The 21877-nt window shown below is 32.0% G+C and overlaps 1 long non-coding RNA gene across 1 annotated transcript in view; it reads left to right on the top strand.

Annotated features, from left to right (window-relative positions):
* Positions 1-21877, top strand: part of LOC107165347 (uncharacterized) — an 83819-nt gene that overhangs the window by 33819 nt on the left and 28123 nt on the right. Inside the window, exon 5 of the long non-coding RNA XR_001506085.2 lies at positions 5326-5376. This is a non-coding gene — a long non-coding RNA (uncharacterized LOC107165347). The remainder of the gene's footprint in view (positions 1-5325; positions 5377-21877) is intronic.

Below are 21877 nucleotides of genomic sequence, written 5' to 3'. Positions count from 1 at the left end.
CCAACTACACTGTTTTTGTTAGAAATCTCATTATATTTCGAAAACTTGTTGTGTAATAAAAATAATTACTGTAAAAAAAAAGTAAAACTCAAAATTTACAAAGTAAAATCTCTGTTTTATGTTACTTACAAATCTGAGACGGCTAATAAATATTATATAGGGGTTAATTTATGCAAAATGTTTTAAAAGCTGAAATACTGATTTTCATTAAGTATTCAAATAGTAATACCGGTATCAAAGTTTAGGCAGTCGATGGGTGGGTGAGTTGTTTAATATTATGTTCGCGGACCGACACGCGATGAGACACAGTATAATATTCGAAGTGTATATTTATGTAGAAACACCGTTATTAAAATGTATACGAGCTACTAAATTATGTATTGTTTATTTCGTTCTATTTTGTCCAGCGTATTAGCTTATATATTATAATTATTATTATTATTAGCTTTTCGCTCATGTATACTACTCAAAATATTAAAATATATGCTCTTGGTACCCAATATTATGACATAAGTACCTATATATAATATTCTACATAAATAAAAATCGTAATGGCTGTGACTCCGCATCCTTCGCATCCATGGTATTATACCTACTATGAGTATCGTACTAGCTGTTGGCCACCAGGAACATCAGTCTATAACATGGCTAATATCTATACAATGTCACATTGTCAATAATAGGTGCATACATATATATATATATATATATAAAAGCAAATACAGTGACGTCATCGGCGCGTGATAATTACGTTATTCGTACAATGTGGTCATAATTGTTATTGTCGTGGCAGATTATAATACGATATCGTATGCAGCGGCGACAAAAGAGAATGAGAAGCGAAATAAACGTTTTTTTCTGTAAATTGGTCAAAAATTTGAATAGTAAATTATTATATCTACGCGTGTATAATACGTGACCATATGTATTATTATTTTTTCCATCGCTATTTTATGAATGAATAGTACATCGTGTTGTGATTTACGACGAGTGTGCACCGACGAGGAAAAATAGGATTTGTTCAAAAATTCCAACTCTTAAAATCACATTGTTAAAATGTTATATCGACAAGCCATCACGCAGCTGACCGGGTTATCAGCTTTTGTGGACTTGCATTGATTGGAGCAGTCACATTTCTGACATAATATTATTAATATTCACGAATTAAGCGTGTCGCGAATCGATATAACATTATTGTTTAATTTATTCCTAAGTTTGATTTTTACCGAGAAAAATCAGCTAATTAACGTAATAATATGTACGAAACGCTTGTTTCTCGGCCTGTCGCGAGTCATCCCCCACGAACACGCCCCCGTTGCGGAAAAAAACAAAGCACAAACAATAAACCCTTAAGAAACTTAAATTTCGTGATGGAAAACATTAAAACGGACTAAACTAAAACCATAATATAGCGGCCGCGTTCACGAGCGTAAAACTTTACGAAGTTATATATACACGTATGCACGTTAAACTCTATATATATATATATATGTATGTCTAAAGAGAGCGAACACACGAATATTTGGTGATCAATCGTGTAAGACTAAAATCGAATATTGACCCAGTGAAAAAGTTGAGAAAACCAAAAAAGTTTTCACAAAGTGTTTTAAGGGCGCGTGAGTTTCACTTTTAAGCGAACCAGCTTTTATCAAGAATATATATATACAATGGTTTGGAATAATATATACCTACGCGTGTGGTTACGTCGAAGGTGTAATAAAGATTGAATTCGAGGTCGTAAATTTTATTGGTTTTATTTAACAAGTCAAGGAATGCTGCTGCGTTGAAAATTCATTCTGGATAAAACATATATAAACCACTCTCCTTCGAGCATTTTTGCGTGATTCCAAATGAAAAGTCGAATAAAGACTGTATTGATCTTAAATTCTAATCTCGTTTGTGGACTAGTATTAGGTTATGTATATACATATACACAATTTATTGTAAGACATGTACTCATGACAATACCCCATGTCAATATTATTCAACAATTTAGAACTTTAATTGAATTACTATACTTAACTGAATTGTTCGAACTTCTACCAAAAACTATCTAAATAAAAAAAATTAAAGTGTTTATTTTATTTATTTCGATTCCCGACAAAACTTTTCCCCCTTTTAAAGACTATAATACTACAACTGAACAATGATGATTAGTGTTTTAATTTATAAGCCAATGTAATAAATTACCGTAAATGATTATAGTACATTTTAAACGGTCTTTCTCTGACTTCAAATAAATCAAAAACTGTTTTTTGGAAATCACTATAAAAGTATAACATTTTAGTGAAAACTAAAATACCTATACCAACTAAAGTTTAAATATAAAAAGAAATAGAATTGAGATAATTTATTTAAGCTAAGTAGCAATAGGTAGACATACGTATATTATTATATATAATAGTTAGGTATAAGAACAGTTAAAGAAAATAATATGTTTAATTGATTTAATTAATCAATGTACATATTTTGTATTTAATGCAATCGTTATAAAAATGTTTTAATAAAATGAAATTAAAAATGAATATTTTAAACGTATTCATTAAGTCTCGTTGTCATATTTAGAATGACTTTGACATGCGCGTAACTTGCTAAACAAAGTTGCCGGTTGCACGTCGTTTCGTATTTATTAAAAACAAAATTTTAACATGTCATATTGGAATTGTCTCGAAGAAAATTTAGTCCGCAAAATCTTCTGAACATTTAGGAAGTGGCTTCAATAATAACATTTACTCATAATGATGTACATTTGAGACTGTTTTTAGAGACAGCGTACCACAGCAAGAGAATGTATTTCCTTAGTGCAATTTAATTCTTTTGAATATTTTATTGATTCTACAGTGATGGATAGAATTACATATTATCGATGTACATTGTACAAAATTGCCATAAGTATAATATACCAATGTCTATCGATCAACTGTTTCAAAATAACCATACCATCTAACAATAATATTCATTAAATCATTAAAGTGTAAAATCGTAAATATCTCCCAATTTAGGATGCAGAAAATTAGAAACAGAAACATATACTAATAGTCAATTCGTTATTGAAAAAAATCGCTATTTAAAGACACTTTTTCGATTTAAGTCCTCAAGGGCAAATGAATCATAATAATATTTCACAAGTAAAGATTCATATCGTGCAAATTATACATTATTTTTTATTTAACTTTCCTGGTGAATAATATTAAAATTAATTTGTGGACAACTTGGTTTCCTTGAATTCAAATCCAAGATGAAAAAAAATCACAAGACCATAAAATATTAATAATTTAGCTATCAGCGATCTAATAATAATATGACAGAATAGATACATTATACAATAGATGAAAATATCGAATACTTGATCGTATTGTTACAGCTCTTACATGCATATACCATGTATTCGTATTTATATTCAACTGTTTATATTATATTAGTAGGAGTGCAACAGAAAAACTGCATAAATGCAATTTGTCAACAACGTTATAATAATGTATTCACGTTTATGCACGTGTATATTGTAACCTTCAATTTCATCTGTATAATATTATATATGATAATTTATTATGTTTCAAGTTATTTAAATTACTTTGCAAAAACTAATTTGTTTAACATCGTCAACGTGTGTGAATACATTTAATTAAAATAGGTCTCGCTTAATTACATATTTGATCGTTATTAAAATCAGTTATCTCGACGTCAGTATATAATATTATACTACTGAAGAATAAAATACACAAATCCTATTTAAAAACAAAATATATATTGATATCTCATATAATATTATCGTCGTTCGCTATTTATATAGTTATTTCGTATTCGTTTATTTTCCACAATAATATTGAAGACTTGCAATCATATCATTATATAACAAATTGGCTCACTTAAAAATATTTGTGAATATCACAAATTAATTTTTTTGAATAGAATTATTATTGTAACTTTTAAGTTAGATCAGTGTACTTAACTTCTTAAGGTATAATCTCGCAAAGACTGAAAAGGTTAAGTTGTATTTATGTTATTAGCCATTGACATATAGCTGCTGCAGTACACACATTTGAATTTCTACTTATAGAAAAGAACTTAACTCGAACTAATGTATGTTTTTAATTACAAATATAAAATCGGAAATAGTATACCTAATAATATATAGATACTGTCTATACGCACATAGTAGGTACCTACATAGTAAATTTACCCACATTTACCTATTTTGTGTGGTGTGTGATGGAATTCTCTCGGGGACTAATGAAATTAAATTTTCAAATCTATATTATAATTTCGAGGTCAAACTTTCTATACCACCACCGATACAATATTATTCTCTATAATCTCTTTTTCATATTTTATCTATCTCGAAGTACCTATACATTATAAAGTGTATAATAAAGTACGATATTGGGCGCATAATAGTATATTCGTTTCATATGAAATCGAATAGTGCTCTGAGAATGGAAATCATGGAGAAGACAAAGAGCTTATAGTGTAGACAACGACAGCGACAATAATAATACTATAGTAATAATAATAAAATCCGCTCGTACTCGGACATATGGCAATTTATGTGCAGATTTTATTTATTATGTACGCTAAACATATATAGTCACTAGTCAGCCACAGTTAGTCTTTGGGATTCGACGTGATAACGATATTAAAAATAATAAAAACAGTTTTACCGTATTTATGTGTATAATATTGTTATACACTTATACGGTCGAGAGTCTTCTTCTCCTATCGTCTTGTTGAAGTTGTAAATAATCGTACATCTGACAAATAAAACATATTATTATTATTATATTCCACATATGGATTATATTATTATAATATATTATTGTTATACACACGAGAGTACTGCCGGCCAATAGCGGACTGCTCGCTTGTTGTTGTGTGCATGTGTACGCATCAAGAACAAGCCAATTGTTTGCTTAAAGACAATAGACTGAACACCAACCCTTGGAAGACTGCCAGCTGATAGAACCCCTTCTTGTACCACTCAAGTCCTCTAACATCACTGCTGCAGCTGATCGATTTATGATCAGCTCATTAAAAACATTTCGAAGCTTTTCAGGAAAAATGTCACTATAATTGTTACATCAATACACAGCCTGATTTATATGTACAGCTTAAATTTTTAATTCTACTTATAAATACATATATGCTGTAGATTATTTCCGGTGAAATCATTTGCAAACCCTTTGATATAATAATTTATATACTTAACGTAATCAATCATACATGGATATTTAAATAAGGTACCTACTCTTTTGATGCTGTATGTTGACATAATCCTATTCAGTATATGCATACAATAATACAATATCTCATATTTTGTGTTCGCAGGTTTTTTGGCGATTAGTCGAAGATACCGTTTCATACAAAACAACATCATTGGTAAGTATTCGAGACAATACTATTGTAGTATTATGAAATATTTAAACAATAAATTCACATCCCACATCCGTCGTCATAATATGATGATTGGGGGACACGACAATAATGCAGTTGCCTTTGGTTATTCGCGATCCTTACACGGTAGATTCTATACAAGTCCAGTATACTATAGGGGCCAATTATAACATCTATTATTTATTTATTTATTTTATTTTTATCATTTCAAAAAGATAATGGGCCCCACTGAACAGGTTTGTGTAATGGTTATATATTGTGCGCGCTAATACCAAGCTCTCACAATTTATTAAGTTTGTGTGTTCATACAACTATGTACTTACCTATAATACAGATTTATTATATCGAGCTCAAAATCAGAACGGCAGTATAACATTGTTAGGTAAAGCCCATTTGCGCCCCTGAGTAACTCATACATAATGGAGTTGTGGATATCTGCGTTCAGAATTAAAACAAAATTACATTCTGATTTATAGCCCAAATGCTCTCCACCATTACTGTCAGTTATGTTTAATGAAAAAAATTAATAATTTTCGAAATAATACGTCGAATGAATCATTCTATACGCCTGTATTCTACATTTACATTTTACATAATATATACGTATTATATAAGTTAGTTAGTACAGGCTGTACTGTGTACCATTATATCTTTACAAATAAATATTGAATAATTAATAGAAATATCTATTAATTAAGTTGGACACACAAACATCTTATTTTTACTATCTAGGTATAATTAGTTTAATATTATTATCCTAATAATATGTATTTTTCAGTAATTTTAATTTTTTTTAATAAACATCATAAATGGCTTAAGTTTCGGTTGACTTTATTATTAAATTATTGGTTTCGACATAATTTTGTGTGTAACACAATAACAACTAACATCTCTAGAAACATGACTTTGAAGTTAAACTAACGGTAAAGTAAAAACTGACCAACTTAGTTGTACATGGAAATAGTTACATTAAATATTATATTATTATATTATTGTAGTAGATTGTACCTATACATAGGTTACCTACACAGTTCATAATCCGCAGTATGAAAATCATAAGAAAAACTCTATCGATTAAGATTTACCTCAATAAATTTCAACGTTACACAATTTTTCTTAGTTTTACATGTGCATGTGGGCTATGATTTGGAGCGCAAGAGAATAACGGCTAAAAATGGTTTGAATCGCAAATGGATTAAACAGAAAATATTATTAATATACCGAACCAGAATTTTGTGATCTTCGTTCAGTAAATTTTTTCCGTCGTTTTACTAATAAATAAATGACTGATGATCACCTATAATATTTCATTGTTTTTTCCTACTCGGACGACGAACAGTCAACGACACAACACTCGCTATACGTCATATATTTTATGAAAAAACGACACATCGCATAATATGTACGTCTTTCTATTATAATTTATAATATTTGTTAATCGTGCATGTCCTTGTGCGGACGCCACTGCAGCTCGACCGCACATACGTTACAAACGCTACACATCAAACGCATATATTGTAATAATAATAATAATTAATTGGCCAGGATCCCGCGCAATTAAATAATATATTACACGGGGGCGACGGCTGTCATTGCGGTAGCGACCACCGCCAGCATTATCGCAACAATAATGATAATAATAATAATATGATATCATTTGACTACCAGTGGCGGTGGTGGACAATATTATTATTATATAGGTATTAAGTGATGGTTGGTAAAATTACAATTTCTCACGAGATGGCATTACGTCATATTATTATAATCACACAGGTCGGGGGCTATCCGTCGAATGCGCCGAGTGACCCCGCGATAGTGCGTAATGTATACCTACCATTATACGCGTGTGCCGTCGTATGTGATATTATGTGTTTGTGTGTGTTATACACAGTACACGTCTTGTAGTATGCAAAACACTTTATTGGTATATTATTACTATTATTAGTATTGGTATTATCATTATTATTATTATTACTATGATTATGATTATTGACGTATACTCATCGCGTGCGAGTTGTATATTGTTACGATAACACCATTGAGACGACAATTTATATGATCGCCGTACGTTTCCTATTAAAATATTATACTGATTGATTTCCGACTCGACGACGTCGATCAGTTTATTATATTACATAATAATATTATTATCATGTCGATCGTGACGTGTATTCTTTTCAAATCCGACTACACTACAGTAGGGTGATGATGGCGATATAATAATATGCTATCGTCGTTTCACTTTCCTTGCACCCTCTATAATCGCATTAAACCCGTTGGATCATTTCGTGTTGCAAATGGCAAATCACTACAGCTAGTCTTCCAGTATAGCATTAATTCCACATAGTTCCATATAAGTCGTAGGTAGTAACACTTGAAAACCGACGATTTACCGTGACAATATTATTTATTTGATATATAAAAACTCTTTGCGAGTTTATAAATCGTCGGTATTGTGGTATTAAAAAATACAAATATTGTATTAATATGATATAATAATAATATTGTAATATTTTAAACTATATTTTATTATCAATTTTTTTATAAATGCGCCGAGGAATTTTGATCGTGTTTTTTCCCGTTTCAATACACAGTACGTAATAGTATCGTCTCGCTAAAGGGTCATTTAAAAACTGAACGGGAGTATAAAATGTATATATTCGGTCCAATTAGGGTCCGTCTTTTGTCCCCATCGTATTTGTTATGGCGCGCACACACAAGTGTGTTTATTATATACAATGCCCTTATTCTTTAATCTATAATCAACACACACACACACACACACACACACACACACACACACACACACACACACACACACACACACACACACACACACACACACACACACACACACACACACACACACACACACACACACACACACACACACACACACACACACACACACACACACCACATATATATACGGGGGGAAGAGTTAGCGGCGGTGTTTAATTACAACTCTTCGAGTCACCGGAGGTTTGGGTTTTTTATTTAGCCCTCGCGATGAAAATTTCTTATTTATTTTAGTGCCATTAAAAATTCACCGATACCGTCTTCGCGAATTATTATTTTACATAATTTTTTTCGAGTCAATACTTTATTACTAAAAAATTACCGCCGTCTTCACTTTTCCGCCGTCGGCGTTGCAACGAACTATAGACTCAAAATCCGAAAATGGTACCTATCTTAATAAATAATAATATTATGGGGGGTGGGGGGGGGGGGGGTGGAGTGGCCGAGCGGACTAAGGCGTCTGTTGCCATGCACGCAGTCGCCGGTTCGAACCTCGGTCACGGGCGGCATCGCTCTTTGGGCATTTCGCGGTGTCTGGAGAGAGAGGCCGCCGCCCCCCAACCGGGCATGGCAGAAACCTACGGGTGCCCATTCAAAATTCTGCCAAAAAACCCACGTGTTTAAAACCTACAGTACCTTCCCCTACAGTTCCCCCAGGCTAATGACCTCAGTTGTCGAAGCTTTAACCCTAAAAAAAAAAATAATAATATTATATGATTAATCATGTGGCCTTGAAATTGAAATAATAAAGGTATTTGGCATCTTTTAATTCTATATCGATATTCGTATCATGCTAAGTTTATTTATTATTAATATTACATAATTATCTTTATGTAGGTACGAGTACCTTTGATATTTTATAAACGTAAAAGCCAATTGATGTTTATATACATATAAATATGTATCATGTACATCACGCCGGCAAGGCGTCGTTAATATTATTTTAAGGGAACTATTATAATTTATAACTGCAGTTCGCGTTGTATAAAAAACTTTTATTTTTTTAAAACTGAATTTTAATGGTGAAAAAACTTCCACCCCAAGCGTAATGTGTATTCATTATGTATAGGTATGCTACTCAGGTATGATTTATTTGTCTCTCTAGTTTAACTAAGTTGAAATGATTTCAATGTTTAATATAGCATTTTTAAATGTAGATTTGTAGATTTTTTAGATTTTTTTCATACTTTCATATTATATTTTAGTTAGTTATGCGGTACTTTGATTTTGAAACACCCATACAACAATAAAACATATTAACCAAAATAGATGTTTAACTTACGACGTAGTATGTACATAAAAAAAATGTCACATAATTTCAAAATCCGCGTTTATATGGTATGATGTCTTTCTGTCTTTCCCGCGGGCGGTTTCTTTAATTAATAATTTTGTCTACAGAAATTTTATGGTGTAGTCCCGTGGGAATAGTTTAATATATAGTTTGTTTGCGTTCGTCTAAAACGCAACCAGAATAATAATGAAGTGGACGTTATTGATTTTTACTTTCCAAAGCAATATATACGATTTTTGTTCTAATAAAAACATTATTGAACGATAACGAGTTAGAACTTCATTAAAAATATTATAATAAAACTGGAGAGAATCCCAGTTAATGCTCAGTCCCTATTATAATTGGATATCGGTAATTGGACATAACAAATTCAATATTTACTCAGCTCGTGTAATCAAATTAAGTCGATAATGAAACTCAACAAAGGGAATTAACGTATTTTTCAAATGTCTACTCATCCATTATACGAATATTGGAATGTAATTATTTTAAAACTTTTCTATGGTATTTTTGGATTATGATATCCTAACTAATATAAAATGCTAAAACATCAAACATAAAAATAATTGTTTAAATATTACGGATTGTGTACGAATATTTGTATAGGTACCCAAGGTTAGACATTCTATTAAAACTATGTAGATACGTTTAGAATTTATATTTTATACGATATACTCCTTTCACTTTATTTTTTTTTATATATAATACAATTATTCACAATTTATTAAAAATGTAAATATACTGATAAAATTGCATTCAGTTTCGTCGCTTAAAATACAACTATAATATAATTCATTTCTGACCATTAATTCGTTATTCATAATTTGCGTAACTAAAACTTAAATATATATATGAATAAACTAAAAAAATACGTAATGTAGGTACCTACTGTTCGCAGTCACCAGATTTTTCACAAGCTCTTTTAAATGAATAATGTCTACCTATACCTAACTACCTATTGCTATATATCACATCTTATTTTTTCCCAACTAAAATCACCTTCATAAATTATTTGATGGGTATTTATAATAAACAGCGATAGTTTCTTATATTTTATGACATCGACTTATTCAGCTATGCTTAATAAAAAATAAAAATAAATAATCAATCTTTAAAACCTTACAATATACATCTTCATCATAATGCAGTACAACGTGAAAATACAAAATTATAGAAACAATCGTAAATTACGTTGGCGTATTATTACACACCAAAATGTAATGATATAACTTTTGTTATATAAATATAAGGTGTCACTATTATAATATAAGTACCAGGCGCCTACATTATAATATTATCATCATAGTATTATTATTATCTACACGTGACACTGAGTATATTATATTATGTTCGAAAAAAGAATTTCCTTTTCGTTTTGGCGCGTACATTAAATAGCAGACGAGAATATGACTGTATTAAAGGGCATTGTGCTCTGTTATCATCTACATCGAAAAAAACGAGTATTTTGGTGAAAAAAAATCTGGAACAAAATAAAAGCTCACAGGGGTAGGCGCATAAAAAACCAACCCTGGACTTTTTGTCGAACACAATGAGTTGGGACAGCAAACAAACCTTCCATCCGAAAATAAAAAGTCAGCGGTTGTCATCATGCGGTGGCATAATAATATATATTTTATACTATATAGGAGGTAGGAAATGAAATTGGGAAAAGTTCGACGGGAGGTCATTGCAACGTTCATCCATCATTTTGACTATGATGGAAGACCCCGGTCCGAGTATTTTGTTCGGGGAATTTGGCCGATAAGGAGCAAAGAAAAACGATTTCCTGGCGTGTACGTTAGACATTATCATCATTGCCGGGAGAATACATTTTTCACGTCCAATCACTTTTTAACTTATTACCTACATTATTAATGTCGTTCGGTATAAAAGTTCGCAACGATTAAAATCGATGAAAATCATATTATATATTATGTTAAACCAATATAAAATAGAGGCGTTCACGATGACCTAAAAAAAATGTACAATATACAACATAGAATAATATAAAAAAAAAATATATATATAAACATGTGGAATTATTAAATATGTTAACAGTGAAACATTGATATTATTTAAAAATAATGTAAGTTACAATTATTATATTATTTCATTTTGCACTTAGTGTTTTCCCCTCAAGTTCTTCTATCGATGACCATTTCTTCTAAAATCGTTCACATAAAAAAAAATTTCAACAATATCATTAAACTAAGATTGTTATTTCATTAATAAACACTATGCACGTTTATGGATGAGTCACTGCCCTGCAAGTGTCGCTTGGTGCTCAAACGTCCATAATTTTTATAGACGAACTGCGTCTATATGGCCACAATAATACTCTTGAATGACGTGCGTGTAGCATAATAATATTATTATGAAACGAATAATATAGGAACTGATAAAAGAACGCTCGACGTACGATTAACGTTGTTGTATGTAAATATATCTCAAAATAATATTATGATTTGTGCGGGCGGGCGCGTCGAGAATTTTCTCGAATTAAGGACGCTGTCGTCGTGGTATTGTCGGGCCGCCCACGCCGCGTGTCACCGTAGTGGATTGACGTTTTTCCTCCTATCTTTTGTAATATTATTAGCACCGTTGATTTCGGCCTATGAATTCTTCTGCCGATGCCCCCGCGGCGTCGTTATGTACAGACCGATGACGTGCGAGGAGGCGATGTCGTCGACAGCCAGACGGGCGTTATAATACTATTATTATTATACTTATCGATACGTAAAACGAAGAGAGCCGACCACAAACACTACATGCTGTTGCCTCCAGGACCTATATAATATATTATATGTGTACGCGTTACATACACTCGACTGTAATAAATATATATTTATTATCATACAGTTTATCACGATTTGTCGTTTATATAAAAAAAAAAAAAAAAAAAAAAAAACGATGTGCGATAAACAGTATAATATATCAATTATCAACACTTGTATGAAGTGGGTCTACCGACATAATAATCAGAACGATAATGAATGAATAAATTTAAAAACATTTTTTCATGCCTCCTGCCAAATGTATGTCCATAATATTACTACATGCATTTTTGTGTTATAAATATTATAGAAACTTAGTAAGTTAAAACTTGTTCAAAGGGATTTCGTCATACATAATCATAGCACTCATTAAATGCCTTTCTGTCAGTAGAATCATTAATTAATATTCATAGATATTTAATTTAATATACCTCACTATAATATTTCATTTATTGAAGTCAATCGGGAAATGGTATTTAAATTAATACTTTACATGCCTCCGATATGTAAAATATGTACCTACATTATTTTTTAATTTGATATTATGTAATATATTATTATATTCTTTTGAAATAAATGATATTCATTCTTATAGACTTCTCGCCATATTATATGTAGTATTATATAGTTATCACTTCGTAACTACAAAATTGGTGTAAGTATGTAGTTTATTATTAAAATATGTACAATGTACATCCTGAATTCCAGAAAATTATTACTTAGGCTAACATGATCTTAAAATGAAAATGTTAGCGTTTCATAAACATCCGATTACAACATAGGTATACGATAATATTAAATAGTCAACTTATAGACTTTATTGGGATCGGTAAATTATATAAATATTATTTACTTAGGTACCACTACAGTTACCGATAAGCATTTAAATATTTTATACGAGTATAGTTGTGTGAGATTAAAATTTAGTTCTCAGAAAGCCAGTATATAAGTTGAGGAGTAGGAGGAAGCACGTTGTGTCTATAGTTGTCGGGTGGGTGTGCAAGCGGTGAGCCTATGTATTTCGTCGACATTTCCGCAGCGACGCATACGCTGTCATCGCGTAGATAAGTGAACGAACTATATATTTTATATAATGCTGTGTATATATTTAAACATGTTTGCGGTAACATTCAAAAATAAAAAAAACCGCGTGTAAACGAGATTGAAAAAAATATTGTATTTTATTTATTTTTGTTTCATCCTGAGAGAACGATATTCAGTCCGAGATTATAATATTATACGCATAATTTTATAATATTTACATATCTAGCGGACGTCGTGACCGCTTAATGCGCGATAGGTGAACGTGAGAAACTTCTGCGATGCTTTCGACGCTTGCCGGAGACCCGCTGCTAGTGCTTGCTTGCTTGATATTATAATATATTATATTATACTATGATTTTTTTGAACTCGATACTCTCGTTTTCTTCTTGATAAATGTGAATGTATATTAACTGATTTTCATACCTAATTAATAATCAACTCCATCTAATAGAAATAATATATAATAATAAATTAAACTTGCATACACCTAAATGTTTTCAGCAATTATATATATTATATATATTTTTTTGTTTTTTTAAAAAAAAAATTTTTTTTTGGTCCTCATCCAAAATGAGTAACTTTTTGTATTTGCTTATTGCTTGCCTATTTCGTAGCACATTATATTATTTAACTTATTAAATTATCAAATATAAAATCAATAGGCACTCAATAACATTCACGACCGGCGAATATTTGCTTCACTACAATAATATCAAATATGACTGAATTCAAAATATTTATTAAAATAAAATATATATTCTATATATTATTCTTTAGAGTACAAAATTGAATTACGCGTGAGCTGTCATAAATAACGAAATACGCCACTTCGTAGGAAAATTCGATTTTTCTATAGAAAAAAAAAAACAGTAGAGTTAAGACTATAAGAGCAAGTACTTCAACCTATGTAAAACACATTTTTTCACCAATAATAGGATGTTGTAACGTAAAAAAAAGGTATGATTTTCGAAAAGTAAAACAGTTATAATAATAATAATAATAATAATTAATAAGTGGCACCTGTCATATTTCCGCAGTATAAAATGAATATTATTACTATTATCATTACACAAACCGGTTCCATCTGCGTTCGACGACTCGTCTCTTTACGAATAATAAAAATAATCTTATATTGTTTTTTGTCATTAATCAACGAGGTGAAGTGCTACCGGTATCGTTGGTATTATAATATTGTTATTATTTTTCGTTTGTTCGACGGCGGTGTGCACAATAATAATAATATACGCGCCTGTAGTAGGTACCTACGAAGTTTTACGACGACGCACGAAGGTCTCGATTTTCGTTATAGGAACTACAAAAGGACCATATACAACTGCTCCTCGTGCACGTCGTCTCGGGTGCGCGTGAGTGCGTGAACAGGCGATCGTGACGACCGTTCATGATAATAAAATAATAATAATATACGCGGTAGCCGTTTTTTCAGAGGACAACAATGGGTGCTAGAACGTCAGTCTCGGGTTGGACGGGGATGAGAGAAAAACAAATGCGCGCGATTATTATGACCACGACACGGCCCGCGAACAGTTGTGGTTCGTTCGAAATTAATTTTTTTTCCCATCACCCGAAACGCCAAAACAATGAAATGAAATAAAGGCCTCCTTGTCGGCGGCGACGTCGACGACGACTATATATATTTTATTATTATTCATGACGAACATGACAACTGTGTACTAGCCACTACTTATATATTATATATCTGGTCATTGGTCGCGTGCATCCGAGTCTTAATAATAAATATATTATTATTATTCGTTTTAATGTGCGTCCACGATAATTAAAAAAGACTTCGTCACGGTGCAGCCGCGTAAAACCATCGAACGTTATTTTGTTATGTCTGTTTCATGTGTAAATATGAATTTTTCAACCTCTGACGGGAATTTATCATTTCTGTCCTATACTCACTCACCGTCAACAACTATTCCGATTTGGGCGCGTATTATTATTATTATTATTATTATACGGTGAAGTTGGGTACATTTTTAACAAGACATTTTCGGAAATTTAATTTTAAGTTTTTTTTATCGAAAATAAGTAATATCACCTCGCTTGCAATAATTCTCGTTAAAATGTAGTTTTTGTGCACTTTGTCACTGATTATTTTAAATCTACTCGTGAACACGATTCGTTATAATTATTTTATTTAATGCGTACCCACACCCGCTATACCAATATTTGTATTTTTTTTTTTTGTATTTTACAAATGCACATACACAATCTATACAATTTGCACAATCAGCGTATACGATAAGAGTTTAAAAAAAACATGGATTGCTTGATGAAGAAGCCACCCATTAGTTGCACTTACTTACTTGACGAAATATTTAGGGCGATTGTGGGATATTTAATTTAAATGTTCACGACACCATTTCCTTTTGAGTCTACGTTGAGGATTTCCAGGGAGTGAAAAGGTATGTAGCTCTTTTATTAGTGGGTTAGGGTGATTTTCAAGTTTGTCAAAGAAACGTTTGTAAAATAGTTTCACTTCAGTTACAACAGGGGTAGAATACCTAGATCTTGGTGGAGAGTTACATTAGAGACGTAGAAGGGAGCGTTAGTGATTTTTCTGAGGGTAATATTCTGAAAGACTTGAATTTTATTTAGATTTGATTTTTTGGCAGATCTCCAGAGTTGTAACCCGTATGTCCATATTGGCTTAAGGAGAGTTTTATATACAAGTAGTTTTGTTTTTAAGTTAGTAAATTTATTTTTTGATAAAATTGTTTTTAGCGATCTAGATCGAGCGTTAAGGATTAATCTCTTAGCTCTTATCTATACCAATATAAATTTGTATTTACTTATTTTGTTTTTTTTTATGATTTTTTGTGTCTCGTATCGTTTTATTTATCGATTCATCAACTTGCTCAATATTATTGTACAATATACCGTTTATTATAATAATATCACTATATAATTTTATTATACCTATATCGATACGAGTATAACACGCGCGTTTTATTATTATTCTGCAGTATGCGAATAGTATATATTAATGACAACATATCTACTATATCTAGGTACACTTGTTTCGTTTACTGCACCTTTTTCGTAATTTCGCAAGCAATATTCACTTGTCGAAAAGGTCTGTGCGTTTATATATAATCAGAGCTGTACGCGAGTTCGAATGATGGTAATATTATTTACTAGTGATTAAACCAACAATACCCGTCGAAAAATTGTGTACCACTGTTTTATAATAATAATAATATAGTGGTGCTGCTGATTGTAGACGGTATTATTGTCTCGGCAAATATTCAACGCCAATATTGCTGTTGGTTTAACAGTTCAATTGCCACTCACAACGAGTCTGTATACAAAAACCAACTAGTTATAGTGTTTATAACGGCAATCCACTCGATATCTGTAAACACATTGGAAATAACTGTATAATTTAGTAGAACCAATAATTAACTACTATAACTCTTCAACAATTATAATAAGTACACTGATGCACTTCAGATTACATCGATCCTGTAACGACTAATGGGCCAATAGGATTGTATTTTTGTAATTAGAACTGCATTAATGATGAAGAAGGAAATATAGGAATTCCAATAGACATACAAGACCAAGTTACGATTCACTAACAAATTCAGAATAGTCAGAATACACCGGTACTTGGCAATTTATTACAGTAGCAACAAATCATGCATTTTTACGGGGTTTTATATAGGCAATTTTATTTAAACATTAAAATCTATAAACTAATAAAATACTAGAATACTTTTTCAATTGTAATTTTTGATTTATTCGTGTAATATCAGTACCGTTATTCATAGATGACGTGCAATAATATTTCGTTATGCTTAAGAAAAAATTGTTTTGTATATAGGAAAAAAGAACTCTTAAATCCATACGCAGTCATAAAAACATTGTGCACAAAAGTCAGTAAAATTTTGTCGGTTATTAGAAATGACAATATTTTGGCGTGTACAAAATTGCTGATCTAAGATAATTTTTGCAATATAAAAGATTACGTCATAGTGTCTAAAGCATGACCATTTTTGTAAAAAAATTAACATTTTTACGGATAAATCAATTTATTGGATAACAGTATATTGTATAAATTAAAACAAATAATTTTGGTATTGCATGAGCATAAATGAGTCACCAGAGTCGTGAGAAATTTGTGTTTCCACAATAATTGCGTTTGTAATTTTCAACAGCAGTACCTATACTAAGCAATGTAATAGTTACTTCTTCAAATAAATTTTCCGTTTCAAATAATACGACGCGTGTAGTACGACAGGGTTTATCGTTAATATGTCGCTTCGTATGACATAAAAAACATATAACTAGTACGATTATATCGTATTTTATATTGTTTGAGTCGATTACGGCCCATGAAGGCAAAGACCCTGTGAATTTGGCGCACAGTGACGTGCAGAGGTTTTATTATAAATATTAGGTTCCACATTAATGGCACTTTCTATAAGTTGTTCTCGACGAACTCTACTGGAATTACGAGTATTTCTTTTCACTTGAGTCGTTAGACAGTCATACTTTGATCTTAACCGTTATCGTATATTAATATATTATATACAACTTGCACACGGTCGAGGGGTGTAGTCGTTATTGTTAACGTATATAGTATTTCCTCGGACGACAACGACAACGATGACGATTCCACGGGGCTTACACTCGATTATCGCATTTATTCTACCATGTCCTCTCCGTGACTATACGACGTCGTGCTTAACGCGTCGGTCAGAAAACTCACATACACACACGTGCTCTCTCTCTCTCTCTCTCAATTACATTACAATTACGCGCGTGTGTGGAGCGAAAAACTAAGTCGGCGTACGATACCATCATCGTCTGCAAGCGAATTTTTGTCTCCTCCGGCTATATATTATTATATAATACACAATAATAGTAATAATACACTGTCGTCATTGTGTGTTTCTATTGCGCGTTTCCGGCTGAGCCGATGCTCTACAGCAGAATAGTACGACGACTTACTGCTACGGCGACTGTTCTACACGGTTCGATACACTCGATTTTCATTTATTCCTGACTCCGTGCAGATCCAACTCATGTATACAACCATACCTATTATAATGCATACCAATACACATAAATCAAATCCCCAGCAGTGTGGTATAGATATCGTAATATATATATATAATATTAAATCTGTGTACACATATTATAATGATATTATATACACGCGCATAATACTGTTGCGGTGATTTGTCTATACTATACTAGACACTGTCTAACCACAGCGTAATATAGTATTTTATAATATAATATAGTTAGGTGTATGAGTATTATTATAAATGTATCGTAGTCTGTCACGGATGTTTTACCATCGAATAATGGCCTCTAATCGTCCTAATATGTTATATATTTGTATTTTTTATAAAACGTAATAACATTACGACGTCATAGATAAGATATTATATAGATGTATATAACCGTTATAATACCATTATGTTGTACATATAATGTTTATATATAAATGAAGGCAGAGCCGAATCAAAAGGGATAAAGGGAGCATCTGAGCCCCATATGTGTAAGATTTTAAAGACCCAAAGATTTGAAATAATGTATAGGTACCATTTAGAGTGAAAAAACTACTAGCAATAAAATTACGAATTTACGATAGTGTAGTTGGCGCGCGAATTCACATAAGCGTTTCTACGAATTTAGTCATATCCGAATTTACAAGTAATGACTATACAGTCACAGTGTCCACGCAATAATAATAATATTATTAATAAACGAATATAATATTATTAAAGTATAAATAATAATATTTCCACCGACATCTACGAGCGATTATTATGCGATAAACGCGGTACGTAATACGTATCTCAACCACTTAGTTAACCTCTCAACTAGTTGGCGCACATACAATAATACATTACTATGTACTAATTAAAAAAATGTTCTGAAATATAGGATACCTAACCTAAATCCGGGGTTCAAAATGTCTTAATCCGGCCCTAGTTGAAAGCATGTATATATTATGGTTTTATGGCATATAGTAAACACACTATACGATGTACAATGCTTATTAGTTATGTATTATATTACTGTTAGGAATACATTTTCTTGGACACTTTAATTATTATGTTATGACAACATGTTATAGATTTATAGCACGTTTACCATGGCCAAGTTGAAAAAAATATTTTAGTATTTCGTGTGTGGCGGTGGTCCAGAGTTTAACGAAATCTGGTAATGTTTCCGTTTGCGGAAAAAATGTTTAATATTATGTGTAATTTAAAACGGATAAACCGACACCTACGCGAGATCTTATGGAAATTACGACAATAATTTACAACTTTTTCAATAAAACTAACTGATCGTTAAACAACACCGACCCGCTGTTGTGGTGACGACGACAGTGTGCCGTAATGTATAATCGGTTGTTTCGGAGGGAGTGTCTTGGACGGAAATAGATACAATGCGGACTGTTCGTTAAGACACAGGAAAGCCGCTCCTCTATACTTTAGAGCCGCATTACAAAAACCTTCGACGATAATAATGGAAAAAAAATAAACAATGATGACTGAGCAAAACTAATTATCAGTTTCCGGTAATTGCCTTTATTATTATTTTTTTTTTTAATCGTTTAAGGAGAGGCTTGACTCACGGAATCAATATTTATACTGCAATGATACGTATCATAATTACTATTTCATCGATCTGAAATCTGTTTAATCTCATGGTCTATATATATGACAATCGTCCAAAGTTCTATAACCGTTTGACGCATCTGTAGAATAATAAACAAATATTTTTCTATGCGGTTTTCTAAAATTAATTTATCCCCGATTTCGGCCTCATCAATTTTAAGAAATTATTAGTTTTTAAATTCGGCAGCCACTCTAAATACCCGATGATCTACGATGCAGAGCTGAACGTGTGACAAACAAGTTTTCTATGTTCTCTTTATTTATGTATGTATTAAATGCGTTTATATTTCTTTCTTACATAATTATCATACATACAAATGGTTTGCGGCTGATTTTTTTTTGATTAAATGCCCCCACTAGAGTGGATTACACTACCCGCCATCAAGTCAACGTGGTTTCCATTTCTCAACAAACACATTATCATTAATACTATTATAGATACACCTAAATAATTGACCATCGTTGTTTTTAAAGTTTGTATACACATTGAAGCGTCGCCCTCCTCTTGTCCGCGAAATTTATTTGCAAACAGGGTCGCCCATTTCGCTGTCACGTCAAGATAATGTACCGTGATTTATACATAAAACTTGAACGCGTCATCTGGCTAATTGTTACAAGGGTTGGAGTGAAATCGTCCCCACTGCTCCAATCTCCTCACTTTCTTGTCCCGGTTTACCGGCTCCGAATTCGTCATCGAGACCCGTTTTGTTTGCGCCGAGTTTGTTTTCCGAGACGATTAGTCAATGTTATTATCTCCTATTAAAACCTCCCCGAGCCTCGTTTCCTCAGATCTGTAACCCGCATTAATCTTCCCAGCAAACGTTTTTGTCCCTCGAAAACGTAATTAATCGAACAACATCCGACATTGGACTAACTTTTCAAAACCCAAACTGCTAAGTCTTCTTTTATGATGCTTTTGTACTGAGATTATTTCATTCCAAATCGATATAGTACAACAATAATATAATTTATCATTGTTAAACATGCCAGTCGGATGGTTCTTGTTATCTTTTTATTTCAACGTTGATGTCAGAAAACAAAACACCACACACAATAGTATATAATATGTAATATATATTGTATACTTCTAATCACTAAAACATTTTTATATAAATTAAATACCTACCTGAGCAGTTATAAAATTATTGTCGTCTTGATAATTTGCCATTTTGTCTTTAGATGTTTGTGATTGTGAATGACTCAATTAACATAAATAATTATTTTGATTTTGATACAATTTTATCCACTCCTAACCAAACCTCACCTCTTTCTAATTTTTCACTTTTAGTCATAATCACATTATTGTATTATGTATATAAAAAACAAAACATTATTAGTTGTTTCAATTCTTGATTATTTAAATTCTTGAAACACAACGGTCAAAACATTTAAGTTCAGTGTCATCACTACAACTCAAGTCTATATATAGCATATACAATCATGTAATTCAATATTTTGCTCTCTACCGACAAATCATGAACATTCACTATAAATTTATATGTGTGTATGTTCATGTTTTTTGTGCGTGCGTGTTACCTACCAGTGACGTTTTTGTTCGTTTCCGTTGCGTTTTTATTTGATTTATCGAAAAAGCTTTTTGGTTGTACTGTGTACACCTATAAAACCACCTCTGCAGTACTACCTACACTACGTTTATATATATGTATAGAATACTATACGTACGGGTACGACTGAAGCGCTGCGCTATACGTGGCTCTCCTCGGTCCGCAAACTTTCTTCCCTTATCCACCCACCTACACCCCCACATCCACCGTCCCGACCATTAATCACGTTGTTTCCGCGTCACGACCATTGTTTTCGGTCCGGAGCGTCACGGCGTTTAAACCACGCGCGCTGCCCTGGGCGCGAGGAAAACCCCGGGGACGTGGTGGTGGTGGCTGTCAGCGGCTCTG

The sequence above is a fragment of the Diuraphis noxia genome, unplaced genomic scaffold (genome assembly GCF_037042655.1).
Source record: "Diuraphis noxia isolate RWA-SAM2 unplaced genomic scaffold, SU_Dnox_SAM2 contig0003, whole genome shotgun sequence".
In the NCBI taxonomy this organism is placed as follows: Eukaryota; Metazoa; Arthropoda; class Insecta; order Hemiptera; family Aphididae; genus Diuraphis; species Diuraphis noxia.
Note: the sequence above shows the minus strand (reverse complement) of the source record. Positions and strands in the feature narration are given on the sequence as shown.